This window comes from Humulus lupulus, chromosome 4 (genome assembly GCF_963169125.1).
Source record: "Humulus lupulus chromosome 4, drHumLupu1.1, whole genome shotgun sequence".
Taxonomy (NCBI): Eukaryota; Viridiplantae; Streptophyta; class Magnoliopsida; order Rosales; family Cannabaceae; genus Humulus; species Humulus lupulus.
The window spans coordinates 70,387,538-70,404,338 of record NC_084796.1 but is presented as its reverse complement, the minus strand read 5'-3'; positions in this window follow the sequence as shown (position 1 = coordinate 70,404,338).

Sequence of the window (16,801 nt, the reverse complement as noted above, 5' to 3'; positions counted from 1 at the left end):
GTTATATTAATTTTGTTAGTTTTTCATTCTTTTCTAGCAACTAAACAGCCATTAAAACCAAAATACTCCGAGAAAGTAAAGAAAAGATGAAAGTACCTGCTATTTCCGAGACTCTTCGTCCAGTGCCTTCTTTCGTTGTTCCTATTCTTCTTCTTCCATCTTCTTCCTTTTCATCCCCTTGGCCTTGAGCCAGGCCTTCTCCATGCTTTACTTCTTACCATTTTTTCTTCCCCTTCCACCTACATATCTTTACAGGCCCCAGATACATGTTGGTTTATAATAGCACATGCAATTCCTTCCTTTTGTTTCTGTAAATTCAAATGTAGATGGGTATATATATGTATGTTTTTTTTTTATATGGACAAGTGTAAATGAATGAAAAAGCAGAGTTGCAAGATTTTATGATTATGGTGTCTCAAAAGTAGTCCCTCATTGTCTACTCAAGTGATTGTGGTGGGAAAACTAAACCAGAACCAATACACAAACACTTGGCAAACATACCAGCGAGCAACAGATGAATAAGCTAGCAAACACTAGGTAAAAACCAGCAGAAAAATAAGAAAGTCACACTTGGAATTATATTGGTTCAAACCACAATGTGTCACTCTACATCTAGTTCATCAGGTTGAGCAAATCCATTATAGATGATAAGGATTACAGCCAAATATAGAGTTACATCAGCTAAAAGTGAGCAAAAATGCACACACATACACACACACACACACGTAAAGAAGAAAGACAAAGTGTTGATTTTCTCTCTTTTACAACCTTTTACTTTTCATGCTCTCTCTCTATCTCTCTCTCCTAGGATCTTACACCTCATTAAAAGTCATTAAATGAAACAAAAATGAAAATTACAGCTGCAGTAATTGCAGACTAGTGATTCGTCATCAGAATCACCTGTCTCAATACTGGGAAACTTTCATTCTACCTCAAGTTGAGTCACTCATCCACAAAAATGATATGCACGAAGTACTGCATCATGAAGATTCATTCCATTAAACCTACAATTATGATGTTGGGGCTAATTTTGTACATGTCAAATGCAAAACAGATAACCAAATTTGACATATATTATAGAATCATTTAAATCTCTTGTGAAAATTTGTCCTTACAAAAACAACCCTAAAAGACTCAATTTCAAGTACTCAACTACATGCCCAAAGCTTATTTGCTTAGTTTATATAAACTCACACAAAAAGCATATATATATAATTCAAATATATGGCAAAGAAATTAACAAAAGTAAGATAAAGAGTACTTATGATTAGCCTAATCCACTACAAGCACAAAAGGAAAAATTTAGAACTTAAAATAAAAAAATTCATGAACCATAATGTTGGGCAATCTTCATAGCTGGAGGCATATGAGTGAAAGAGAGAAGAATTTTTTTTTTTAGGAATGAAAAGAAAACCAAAAATAATAAAAAACAATCAGAGGCACAAATTAATCCAAACATATAAAACATTTCCATACTTAATAAAATAGTGAAAAAGATAAATGAAACCCCAAAAGGAATATCATTATACTTGCACATTGCACATCAACGATTAGTTAAGCACTTGTCCTCTTGATCATTACTTGCATACTATACAGGAAGGAAGTTATACATATCTGAGATTTTGCATTATGCATAATGTGTACCAGTAGGTTTGCAAGTTTTTAAAGTGTGTATGCATATGTATCGATAATTTTTATAAGATATGAAAGTTCCTGAAGTAAATTGACAGGGAAATTTACACATAATCACACCAAGCCAACACACTTTTATCTTAACTATTTTAACAGACTTCAAATGTAACATTAAAAAAAAACAGCAAGTGCATCAGATGAGGTCTGGACTTAACAGAGCAGCAATGTGTACTACTAAAATTAATTTTCTTAAAGAAAGGTGCTGCTGTAGAAAGTAGGAAGTTACCAATTCATCATTTGGAATAGCATCCTTCAGAAGACGAGGATCATCAAGTACATCATGACTGCTCTTGATTTTTTTCTTTACAGCTGCTAATTCCTTCTCCTCTTCTTCAGCTTCTTCTCCAAATGAAAGTAAATTCAACTTTCTAAATTGTACACATACAGACCACAGTTAGCCAAATATGTTGCACCAGACACAAACAGACAGGCAGTTTGCAACTTAATGATTTGCAGACACAAACAGACAGGCAGCTCTTATATGATGATATATATGTTCATCAAATATTACTAGACACAAACAGACAGGCAGCTAGTTCTTATAAAACTTGTTGCATTCTCAACTTCCTCAGAAAATACCTACGCAAAAATCAATCAACAGAAACAAAAACAAAAAAAATCGATAACCAAAATTAAAAAAACATGTCTAGAATCCCCTAAATCCAATAACAAATCTAAAAACTCTAAAAATCACAATCAAAACCTTGGCTTACCAGAATTTAGACCTGGCCCCGACCTCATTGGTGACCCAAAGCTTCATCAGACTCAGTAGGGAGAGCCCTTCCCACAACCTGGTACTAATGGAACTGCAACAAAGAACCATTAATAAAAAAAACACACACACACACACAGAAAGTTATCACTTTTCTCTAAAATGAATTATATCTTACCTGTTATATTAATGCCTATGTAACAGGATTTCGTATATTTTAACGGTATTTCGTATGTTTATCAGAGTGATTGGAAATAAATAAGTTAAGTTTATCAAAACTGTTAACATAAATCCAATAATTATTCATTCATCGGTTGCATCCTTTTACAAAAGAAAGTACTCAGCAATTACACCTTCTCATAAAAAGTAAAAACAAAAACTTCCAATAGTTACAACTTTTCACACAATTCTAATCCAAAACAACACAACTATATTCTCATTAGTACAATTATTTAAACCCCATAATCATCCTCATCAGTTCTCCATTGTTTTTAATTGTTCATCCTACTCTGAAACAAAAAAAAAAATTTGAAACTGAGATTTAATTAAAAACACTTCATAATTTTATTAATATAAGAATCATCTTCATCAATTAAGAAAACTTATTCCTTTCTCTTAAATATTTTTCTTAGGTTTTTGAAACAATACAGTGTGATACAATATTTGAAGCTTCCAAGGAACAGACCTAAGGTTAGTTCCGTTAACTATGGTTATAGCATCTAAAATTTAGTTCAGCACATAGGCCTAATTAAATTCTGTAATTTGCAAAAAAAAATTCACTTGTAATTTGAATGCACATCATCACCATAATCATGAGATCAGACAAGAAAATTGAAAGAAAAAAAATTGAGAAAAATAGAGTTCTTTCCTTCTGTGTGTATTGTTTCTGCAGTGTAATTTTCAAGAAAACAAATACCCTGTAGAGACTGTAATATTATTGTACCCATACGATTTAGCAACACGCAAAATTATTAAAATTATATCAGAAAAAAATCAATATACCTCTATGCTAACCCCATTACATCCCTACATGAGAACTCCTCCACCAAACTCAAAACACAACCCAAAAATAGAAAAACTAAAGAGAAGAAAGGGAAATTCCAGATACTAGCTGGAGAAAAGATGAAGGGAGAAATAAAGCATTGATTATTTTCCTTTCCTCATACGAAATTAAAATTGATTATTAAATGTATTTAAATCACGATAAAAATCAATGAATATTACACATGCGGTGAAGTTTCTATTTGAGAGAAAAGCTTATCTATACAGTTCCTATCTTAACACAATTCAAAGAATGAATCTCAAAGAACTGCAAAAGTTGAGCTAGTACATATATATATATCTCACAATAAACATTAAACAGGATCAGCTGTTATCCAACTCAATCCAATTTCACACTAACCACATAATTTTGGACAACTACAAACCACATTTCTCAAAGCTGAGTAACACATTAGAGCATAGAAAACTCACTCAGATATGAATTTGGCAGCAAATAAACCTGGGCTTCCAGACCCAAACCATTTGAAACTCCACTGACCCTCCAAGAATGGCGACCTGGTTTGTTTAAACAAGTAAAAATCCCATAAAAATTGAAGCTTGGAAAAAATCCTCAGCTCAAATGAGCGCTTACGTCGTTGGACAAGGCGTCAGATTAAGCCGCTCAAGGCACGAGCTTCTTCGGTCGGTGACAGGAAACATGGGGAGGGAAGTTGTGGTAGATGAGACGGAGGAAGATGACGAACAACAAGAATGGATTGTAGAGACAAAAGATAGCTGGTACAAGATCGTGGTAGACCCACGAGTCGAGCCACGCCATAGACCCACCACCGCAAGCATCATCGTACCCATGAGTGAGCCACGCGCAGACCCACGAGTCGAGCCTCCCTGTCACACGACCCAAGTCGCAGGCCCCCATCACCTGTCTTCCTGGTCCAGTGCTTGAACGGCGGAGACAATCAGTGGGCATCCGTTCGGGGTTGGCAGAGAGCAAACGAAAGAGAAAGGGAGAAAGGAAGACGATCGGTTATGGAGGGAAAGAGAAAGAGATTTAGGGATTATATTTTTTTTATTTACTTATTTTATAAATAGAATTTGATTATATTTGACCGTGTGAATTTTTTTTTTAGGGGGGGGGGGGGGGAATTAGGCGCCAAAAGATTAAGTCCCACCTACACCTATATACTTATTTACCTATTATAATACTTTTTTAAAAGTATTAAATTTTTGTGTTATGGAAACGGGTTTTTGTTGTAGTAAATGGAGGATGCATCAATACCCAATATGACATCGGGTTTTTTCGGGAGACCATTCTTGATGACAACAAATACAAAATTTTATGTGAGAGCAGGGGCGCTGACAATGGAATTTGATGGTCAAGTTACAAATTCAATGTGTTTGATTCTCCTCATAAGTAAAAAAAGGAAGAAGAACTCATTGAAATACCCAACATAAAGATCCTGAGAGCAACGTTCAGTTGAGCTAACGACGTTAAATAAAGCTCACTTGCCGAAGTTTTTCTTACGCTTCACGTTTTATTTTGCATTAATTTTTAATTATTTTTTATTTGAGGATATTACTTATATTAAGTGTGGGGGGAGACGATAATTGTTGTATTCTATCATATTTTCTTTTATTTATTATCTCTTTAGTCATTATTTATGTTTGTGTTATGTTTAGTTGTTTTTAGTGTTTTATTTTATTTGTCATTTCTTTAGTTGTTATTTTTGTTCGTGTTATGTTTAGTTGTTTTTAGTGAAATTTGTGTGTAGTTTAGTTTGATTTTAGTTTGTGATAAGCATGGTTATATTGGAAGACATATTTCAATGACAATAATTTTTATTTTGATGGACATAACTCTAGGAAATAGATGAGTTCTACATGAATTGTGTGCTTAACTCTTGTGTTGGTTGTCACTTAAACTTGAACTTAGATTTTTCAAATAATGTATACAATTGGAGTTACCTTTTCACTAGAATTTGGAGAGAATTATGCATGCTATTATTTATATATAGTCTCGACCACTCTAGAAATCGTTGATTAATTACTTGAGGCTAAATCATAAGTATAGATGATTAGGAGTTGATTAAGGAAAATTCGCTAGATTGTTTGAGCCTTTCAAGCCTACCTATGGTATCTAATTCCCTTGTTTCCCATTTTGAGCCATAATGACTAATCTTTTTCTTCTATGAGCCCAATATCTAAACCTTTGCAGTTGTGAAAACCCTTTTTGTGACCCATTACACCGTGTTTATATGTGAATGTTTGAATTTGGGGGGATGGATCTTGTAGGAAGGGAAATTTATGTATTTGTTTTTTGGGTTGTAATTTAAATTTTTATGATCTACTATTTCTCCGTATGAAGTTAAATTGAAAAAAAAAATGTAAGGAAAAATATTGAATGAAAAAAACAAAAGAAATTGTCAAAGTATAAGTGTGAGGGAAATAGTAAGATCAATGCGGAAAGAAGAAAAGAGAAAGATTATGTATTTTTGAATTGTATGAGAAATTTGTGGGAAGATCTAAAGAATAGAATAAATATAGGCTATGGTGTGATTTGAGCTTAAATATATCTTTTTCATCTACCTATAACCTTAGCCTTACATTACAAGCTTTTAAAGATATTTCCATCCTTGATTATGTTTGCTTATATTACTGGAGACTAATTGGTTAATGATTATGTAGTAGATAATTTTTATGATACATATTTTATGTACAAGGGACATTTTGAAACATATTTTGACATGTACAAATTGATTTGGGTGCATAGAGTTGGTAAGTTTGATTGTGCATAAACATAAAAAGATCGAGTTTAATTGGTGATTGTACAATGAGTTGAAATTCTAAAGAATGTGGAATTCAGATTTTTCCTATGAATTATTTGTTTGTGCAATTTTTGAGACAATCATCGTTTTCAACAAAACAATTGCTTATGTGTTTAGTTTTTATTTTGTTTGCTCGAGGACGAGCAAATGTCAAGTTTGGGAAAATTTGATAAGTATCGAATTTTGTCTATTTTTAATTCATTATTTTTCTATGGTTATGCACTTGATTATTTATTTATATATTTTGAAATAGTATATATTGTGTTTTTATGAATTCCAAGACATTTTGGTGAAAAATAATGAAATTGAGATGTTTTAAACACAATGGTTAAGCTCGGTATTACAATTCTGAAATTCACACTTGATTATGACAATTTTCCAATAATCTTTTAAGAAATATTTCTAGAAATACAAGTTTTAGATATTTTTCTTAGTTTTCCATAGATTTTTTATTCATCCAATTCAGAGCTTTATCGAGGAAGTTATGGTTAAAATATTGTCAGTGGCTGTAGCTGAAGAAAAATGAAGAAAAGAGAGAAATTGCTATGCTCGCAGCGGTGGATATTTATGGCAATGGCCATACAAGCAGTAGTTAATAGTCGTGGCCTGGGGTATTGTTGGTCGCCGCCTGAGCACGTGGTTTTGGATTTTGGAATGTTATGGCTTAGGCATTGCATATTTATGGTCGCAACATGCGATACTTTTTCAACATTAAATTTTAATTTTTAAATGTAATTTCAAGGGGGGTATAAAAGGGTTTAGGGTTAATTTTTAGAATAACATTGGATTACAAATTTTGGAGATTAGAACTGCAGTGGAGAAGAAAAGACATCGTTATTTTCAACATTCATTCTAGTTTTCTTCCCCTCTAAAACTTCTTTATTTTCAATTCATGTTTATGTTTGTGATCATGTTTGAGATTATGAAGTACTTCTCTTTTAGGTTAAGTGTTATTTCAAAACCTTAGACAAGAAATCTTGAATGAAATGATGAATTTTATTTCTTCTATTCCTTTGTATTAAATTGTTCTATTCTTCTAATTGAATTCTATGAATATTATGATATCTTGTTAGGTAGCCAACTAATTAGGGTGGCACATTGTTCTGTTATCATCTTACGATTGCTATTCATCTAATATTCTAGGGTTTTAAGTAGAGTGATTAATTCTATATACGTATTTTGACGAGTATTTTGATTGTGATGAAGAATAGAACATAGGTTAAATGAATTGCATGCTGAATGAATTTGTTGCCTAGATTAACTTGTTTCCATTAAATGTAATACTTTTCTTGAGTTAAATAGGTTGTATGCTTAATGAGTTTATTGCTTGGTAAAAAGAATTAATTAATGAGCACTTAAATTTAATTAATTATAATAGGTAAAGTGGGATGATTGACTGCTTAAGTGTTATCTGTAGAGTTAATAGTTTAATTGGGAATAGGTGCAACGCCCCAATTTCCATCAGGCGTTAGTGACTCATAAAATAAATAAAGTTGGACTAAAATGTCTTTCATTATAAAGAAATCAACATATAGGACAACCCCAATGTTTAAAAAGAAAAGAAACCCCGGAGTTTCGTAAGTATTATTTAAAATAAATAGAAAATTGTTATCAGACTCCATAACAAGACACAAAACAATATTCGAAATTGTAATAAAACATGTCTTAAAACTCAATAGAAAGCATTAAAGACTGCCAAGTAGGCTTGACCCCTAACAATCTTGATATCCATGACATGTACGCCTACTGTTGTAGCTCTCCAATTTATTGCCCTATCACCAAACACAGAGTACCCATGAGCTAAGGCACAGTAAGAAGAGCAGTGTAGGACACAACCCCCTTAAAACTTAGTAAGAGCATAATTCAATACTTCAATTAAGTAAAACAATAAAGAATTAAATCATAAATATTAACATTAAACTGTAGGTCAAATCCAAATAAAATAAACATAGTGTCGTAATGCACGTAGTAAGATAAGCATGCGTTTCCAACATATCATAAGCATGCAAGTTTGTAACGTAGACATGCATTTAAGAACATAAGCATGTTAAGCAAAAAAGCTAACATACATGTATACACATATATGCAACATTTAAAAAAAAAAAAAACTACCTAAAACATATAACATTCGTTAGCATAAACTACATTAAGCATAAGTAAATATATCATAAAATTCTACCATACTTAGTACGTCGAGCGTACACCCTGTGTGCAGGTGTCCACTCTTCTTACCTTGATAGCAACAACAATCCACACTCTAACATGTTCCTTCAAGTATCCTTAGCGAGCCCCTAAACATACAACATCATAACTTATAATCAATAACTTAACATTCAGCCACTCAAATCCTTGCTTCTTATGAGATCTTCTAGCCCTCCAAAACTCAGATCAACGCTTTCCTCCAAATCCTTAAGCCTCAAGTCTCAGGTTAAGAACAAGAGAATTGTTTGTAGTCTGTAACTCCTTCGTATATCGCAATAGAGAAGTCCAAAAATTTGTACGATATCTAAACCTAACTCCCTATATTTAATATTATGATAATAATCGCATAAAGCCTATTTACACTAATATCCTTACCTCTTGAATTTTCCAACGTGCTTCCCCAAGCCCTTAATGGTCCTTTTTACTTAAACTAACGATTTTAATTTTCCTTAATTACACTTCCTACCATAAAATCTTATATTATACTTTAACCCCCATATCACAACTATTATTACGATTAGGTCCTCTAATACTTGAAGAACCATATGTGTGGATTGACTGAAAGAATACATAAAATAAAAGATACACCATGATTCATGCATATTCATAGCTCATCTAATTCAACATATAAAATTATACAATTTACCTGAATACTCGTCCCAAGCCAAACCAAAATGCACTTACTAACAGAAGCAGAAATTAAAACTATCCCCTCCTAAAAGAAAATTTCGTCATTGAAATTTACCTGAACATCTCAAGGTATTGCTCCATCATATCCGATTCCAATTCCCATATCGCTTCTTCAACAAATTCGTTTTACCAAAGATCCTTGACTAAACCAATTGTCTTATTCTGTAACACCTTTTCCTTCTTATCCAGAATCCTTATTGATTTTTCTTCGTACGTGAGATCTTGTTGCATCTCCAACTCATCATAACTAAGAATGTGAGACGGGTCTGAAAAATACTTGAGTAACATGGACACATGAAAAACATTGTGCACTTCTGCCAATGCTGGAGGCATGGCTAACCGATAGGCCACTTGTCCAATTTTCTCCTGAATCTCGAATGGTCCAACGAATCGAGGGCTTAACTTTACATTCTATCCAAACTTCTTAATCCCCTTCATAGGCGAAACACAGAGGAATACATAATCTCCAACTTGGAATTCAACACGTCTCTTTCTAGGATTAGCATAGCTCTTTTGTCTATCCTGTGAAGAAATCATAGGAGGTCTTATCTTAGCAATAGCTTCATTCGCTTCTCGTACCACTTCTGGGCCTAAATATTTACTTTCGCCCATTTCATCAAAATGAATTGGAGATCTACAATTTCTTCCATAAAGCATCTCGTATGGTGCCACTGGTTGTATTTGATCATGTGAGTGACAGTGCAGTGGAAGCATGGTGTAATGTCCTACTAATCCAGGGTCGTTATATTGTGTACTTTAAATAGTGCCAGACTTTCTAATCAAGTACCTTGGTTATAAACGTGTATTCAAACAATCTCATATCATTTAACAATTATCCAGATACAGAGCAGTCAAGCATGATTAATCAACGATCACATGCATAATCATAATCTTGTTCATTCTCAGGGTCCTAGGTCGTATTCACAATTATATTTAACAACCATGAGAAGCCCTAATCACATATTTCACGTATTGGGTGTCGTTTTCTTACCTCAGGTCTGAGTGCAACATATAATAAGAACGACCCTCGATCACGAGCTCGGTTCTGAGCCCCTAGCAATAACCTAATCACGACCATAATATAGAATCCCATAAAAAAAATGAGTGAATAAAGGCTTCCGGACTGAGTCCTAGCCTCCGGGACATCAAATTCTACTAAACCGGGTAGTAGAATCGATCCTGATCCCCTAAGTCTATGTTCTCATACTCAAGACATTTTCGGGGCTCCAAAGTCGTTGAATCGCCGAGACCCAAGGCCCAAGAGCCACGGCCTGCTCCTAGCCAAAGGGCCCAACGACTCTCCTCTGGAACACACGTCACGGCTCTCCCTGCAGGCATCGCGGCTCAAATGGAGTTCCAACACCTCCATCTCCCTTTTGTTCATGAAAGTCGCGATGCCCCAAGAACAGGGTCGCGATTCGACATGAAACCCCAATTTCTTCCTCGTTTTCTTCAAGCCAAAACTCACCAAAAACCCAACCAAACATAGCCAAATCCCTAAAAGAAAGTTCTCAATCTACTCAAGACTTCATAAGCCTCAAAACCATCCCCCAAAACAAACTTAAAGCTCCCCAACAAAACCAAATTCAGATTTGAGTTTTCAAAACTTTAAAAACCAACTAAAACCAGAGAAAACATAAAGAATTGAGGCTAGAAATCGATACCTCTATTGCCGAAACAACTCTAAGCCTTTCCCTAAGAAATCATGAGCCTATGCTAGCTTCGATTCCCCTTAGATCGTAAGAAATCTCAAAGAATTGAGAGAGAGAGAGAGAGAGTGTGTGTACACGAGTGAGAAAGAGTTTAAGAGAGTTTGAGAGTGTTTTTCCTTTTCTTTTCTATTTGTGTAGAGTTTACTTAGAGTTCAAGTAACTCTAAGCAACTCCGAAGCTCGGGGTACCAAAAACCTCCCCGAGGGAAAAAAGGTTAAAATTCCAAAAATTCCCTCCTGATCTCACGAACTTTGAATATATCCTCAAATATTTATTCCCATTACCTAATATCCCGGTAATAAATTAAATACCAAAAATACTCTTTAACTCACCCCGAGTCAGGTATTTGGTCCCATTGTGACTCTCTCCCGGTATCTTGCTCCCTAGGATCGCCTCGTGCAAAGTAACCCAAATATATCCACATAATAATGTGGTCTCACACATATATCTAATATATGCACATATATTCCAAATATACTTGTAACGGGCCAAATTACGATAATTACCCTTCTACTAAGAAATGGGCCCACATGCATATTTAATACACCTAAACATGCAAATCGAGTCATATTATAATATAACACACGTAATAATATAATGATACATATATATGTCATATAAACACATATTTCATAATTAAATCACATATATTCAAATAATTCTCCCTAATTTTCCATCATGGCCCCAAATCAAGTCTCTAAGCCTTATTAGGTAATTTGGGATGTTACAACTATCCCCTCCTTACAGGAATTTTTCATCAAAATTTTATCTGAACAACTCAAGATACTGATCCCGCATATCTGACTCTATATCCCAGGTCACTTCCTTGACCTTGTTGTTCCTCCACAATACCTTAACCAAGAGTATAGTCTTGTTACTCAAGACATTGTCTTTCCTGCCTAAAATCTGAACTGGATGCTCCTCATAGGATAAATCTATCTCCAGTTCATGATCCTCGTAACTCAAAACATGAGTCTCATCTAATACAAACTTCCTTAACATGGAAATAAATACGTTGTGCACACTAGATAGTGCTGGGGGTAAGGCCAACCGATAGGCTACCTGACCAATCCTCTCTAGAATCTTAAATGGTCCAACAAACCTAGGGCTCAACTTGCCCTACTTTCCAAATCTCTTCACTCATCTTAGTGGTAAAACCCTAAGGAAGATATAGTCTCCCACTTGGAACTCCACATTCCTCCACTTTCGGTTTGAATAACTTTTCTATCTACTATGAGACGCGAGCATCTGAGCTCTAATCTTTTCAATAGCCTCAGTGGTCCTCTAAACTACCTCAAGACTCAAATATTTCCTCTTACCCATCGCATCTTAGTGAATGGGCAATCTACACTTCCTACCATTAAACATCTCATAAGGTGCCACTCCAATAATCGACTTGTAGCTGTTATTATAGGAAAACTCTATCAGGGGAAAATATTTACTCCAGGACCCTTCAAAGTCCAAAACATATGCTCTTAGCATGTCCTCCAATATCTGGATAGTCCTCTTAGACTGACCATCAGTCTAAGGATGATAAGTTGTACTGAACTTCAGCTGGGTACACACCGCCTTCTAAAAACTTCCCCAAAACTTGGAAGTAAAGATAAGGTCCATATCCGACATGATAGACCTCAGAGTCCCATGAAGGCGTACTATCTCTCTCACATAGAGATCTGCATACTGGTCAACTGTGTAGTTCGTCCTCACTGGTAAAAAGTGAGATGACTTCATATATCGGTACATGATGACTTAAATTGAATCATGCTAGCCCACTGTCCTGGGCAACCTCACCATGAAATCCATTGTGATATCCTCCCACTTCAACTCTTGGATATCCAGAGGCTATAATAGCCCTGCTGGTCTTTGATGTTCAGCCCTGACCTGCTGACAGCTTAGGCACTTGGCCACGTACTCAATCACTTCCCTCTTCATCCCAGGCCACCAATATAAAGCTTTCAGATATTGGTACCTCTTTGTGGTGCCTGGATGTAGAGAATAACGGGTAGTATGAGTTTCATCCAGAATCTTTCGTCTGATCCCCATCAGAACACAAATCTGATCCTTGTACCTCAATAAACCCATGTCTAACATTGTATGGTCCATAGCCACTCCAACTAGGACGTCCCCTCTAATATTTTCCAACTGTGGGTCACTTAACTGTTTCTCTTTATTCCTCTCTAAAAGAGTAGACTGCAGGGTGTTGTTGGCTAATTGGCCCACCACTAGCTCAATACCTGCTCTAGTCATATCCTCTGCCAACTCTCTGGTTAGTTGTCTAGAACTATACAACTGTCACGGACCCTTCCGGCTTAAGGCATCTGCCACCACGTTGGCTTTCCCTGGGTGATAAAGGATCTAACAATTATAATCCTTCACCAGCTATAACCAATGCCTCTGTCTCATGTTGAATTCTTTTTGGCTTAAGAAGTGTTTCAAACTCTTGTGATCAATGTATATCTGACACTTCTCACCATACAAGTAGTCTCGCCACACCTTCAATGCAAAAACCACTACTGCAAGTTCTAGATCATGTGTGGGATACCTCTGTTCATATTCCTTCAGCTGAGGTGATGTATAGGCAATCACCTTTCCTGTCTACATAAGAACACAACCTAAACCCTATCTCGAGGCATCATAATAAACCATAAACTTGTCCTGATCTTTAGGAAGAATCAGAACTGGAGCGGTGATCAGGTTCACCCTCAGTCTCTAGGTGTGTCCTCACATCTGTCTGACCAAATAAAACTTTGATTCTTACGTGTCAACTCTGTTAGTGGTGACACAATCATAGAAAACCCCTCCACAAAGCATCTGTAATAACCTGCCAATCCCAAGAAACTTCTAATCTCTGAAGAATTCTTTGGCCTTGGCCAATCTCTGTGTAATGCCCTGGTTAGCCAAGACCGTTACACTGTGTGTTTATAAAGTGCTAGACTTGCTAATCAAGTCATTTAATTAAGAACGTGTTATTGAAACTATAATGGTACTAAGGTTAAAATGTTTTGATCTCAAAAGTCACATTTTTCATAAAGAAACATTTCCTGTTTACACGGGATCCCAAAACTGTTAAGATTGAAACCGTTTACAAACGATTCATGGACTAAATACAGTATTAGCCAAATTAAGGCAAAACAGACAATTAGGCAATCTCTGTCCTGATCCACTCCTCGGCCATGGTGACCGAACAGATGGCTATGTACATTCCACCCCGGAGCCCTCCATCTCAGGATTGGTCCAACTTGCCTTTGCCTTTACCTGCACCACGTAGCACCCGTGAGCCAAGGCCCAGCAAGAAAACACAACAACAGAGCATAAGTAATCAACAAACAATCCAATATCTCATATTGCACCACATATTCTTAATCATATCAACATTCAGAATAGTCAAGCATTCAGCATACTAAACATATCAATTCATAACATACACCAAATCACATATGATAACTACGGTTAGCACCCTCAAGCCGCACCCTCCGTTATCCCACTGACTCCGGCTTGCTTAAACCGAGCTCAGTGAATATTAAGCTGTCCTCGGCTACCAGTGGCCAAGCCGCACCCTGTGCGCAAATATTGTGTACAACACCCTTAGGCCGCTATCACATGTCCCATGGCATAATACCATCATTGACATAATACAAATATCAGGAGCACTTAGTCCCATCACAAACATATAACTGGGTGCAGTTTTCTTACCTTTAGATTCGCGAGCTTTGATCACTTGACTCCTTAAGCACGATCCCTCTCGAGTCCTAGCGCTCACCTAATCACAACCATAGGTCAAAGTAATCACCAAACCTCAAGTCCAAAACCTAGCCTCGGGACCAATCCCGAGCCCCCGAGAAGTCCTAGTTCCACCAAACAAGGTGGTGGAATCGAACCCCGAACTCTTGGTAAAAAACCCTTGTAAATAACCCTAAAATCCCTTTCTGGAAATAGGGCAGCGCTACAGCGCTCTAAGGAGGGCGCTCCAACGCTACAAGCAGAACCAAAATCCCCCAGAAAGCATGGCCTAGCGCTACAGTTCCCAAAGGCTAGCGCTAGTCAGAGACAGCCAACATCCCATTTTTCCTTCCTTCGATTTCCTCGAACCAAACTTAACCAAAACTTCTCCAAACCTTCACCAAACTCAAAAACAAGCTTATTAACACACTCCACTCATCCCAAGCATCCCAAATACTCAAAACCCAAGCACATGCATCTCTAATCTCAAAATTCACCATAGCTACTTCTAGACTTCAAAACTCATCAAAAACCAGTCAAAACATCAAAGTTAAAAGCTCAGAATTTATACCTTTGATGGAAATTCAACCTCAAGTTGCCTCTAGACCTCCGTAGCTTGCTCTTCCTCAACCCTTGGCTCCAACTTCCCTAGAATTCCCCATCAACACAGCTTAGATACCTTAGTTAAAAACCAAAACCAGAACTGAAGGAACTACAAAGTTTTACCTCAAGTGATGGTGTGTTCTTGCTAAGCCCTTTCAACTCTTCAAGCCTAGCTCAGGATTCCTGTTGCTCAGCCTAACCTAGCTCCCCTCTGAGTTTTTCTCCAAGAAAACACCCAGAAATGGTGAAGGAGATCACCAACCGACTCCTAGGAAAACAACTCTGTTTTCTCCCTTTTCTTTTCTTTTCCTTCTTTTCTTTTCAGACTTCTATTACATTCTACAAAATCCACTGAGCATAAAGCCTCAGTAATACCTATCTCTAAACAGCCAAATGACCATTATGCCCTCCCTTTTAATTTTAAACCCTTTAATCCACTTAGGGGCAGTTTAGTCATTTTACCCAATTCCCGCTAATTCCTCGAGTGTCTCTAATATTTTCCGCTTACCTCCCGATACCTAATTAATCACCAATTACATTCCTCGATGTCAAAATAGACTCCAATATACTCACTAAATTCCCATTTATATATCCACATAATAATGTGGTCTCAACAATTATCACATATATAAATACAGTTATGCCCATAATGGCCAAATTACGATTATGCCCTTCTAACCTAATCAGGGCCTACATGCATACTAATACACATAGTCATGCATCTCGAATATTCAAATAGTCATATAACATGCTTTAGATCATAATCATGCAGTTTACTCATTAAAGTCACACATAATTCCCAATATGCCCTCCAGGCACACTAATCAAGGCCCTTAAGCCTTATTAGCAAATTTGGGTCGTTACAACTATCCCCTCCTAATGAGAATTTCGTCCTCGAAATTTACCTGAACAACTCGGGATACTGATTCCGCATCGCTGTCTCAAGCTCCCAGGTCGCCTCCTCGACCTTACTATTCCTCCACAGCACTTTAACAAGAGGAATCATCTTATTCCATAATACTTTATCTTTTCGATCCAATATCTGAATCGGTTTCTCTTCATAAGCCAAATCTGTTTGTATCTCCAAATCTTCATACCTTAACACATGAGTAACATCTGAGACGTACTTCCGGAGCATAGAAACATGGAATACGTCATGAACTCCTGACAACGATGGCGGCAAGGCTAACCTGTAAGCCACCTGACCAATCCTTTCCAGGATCTCAAATGGTCCAATGAATCTAGGGCTTAGCTTGCCCTTCTCTCCAAACCTCCTCACCCCTCGCAGAGGTGAAACTTGAAGGAATACGTGGTCCCCAACTTGAAACTCCACGTCCCTACGCTTAGGATAAGCATAGCTTTTCTATCTGCTCTGAGAAGCGAGCATTCTAGCCCGAATCTTCTCTATGGCTTCACTTGTCCTCTGAACCATATCTGGCCCCAAATATCTCCTCTCACCCATCTCATCCCAATTAATGGGTGATCTACACTTCCTCCCATACAACATCTGATAGGGAGCCACTCCAATTGTTGACTGATAACTATTATTATATGAAAATTCAATCAACGGAAGATACTTACTCCATGAACCCTCAAAATCAATCACACATGCTCTGAGCATATCCTCCAATACCTGAATCGTCCTC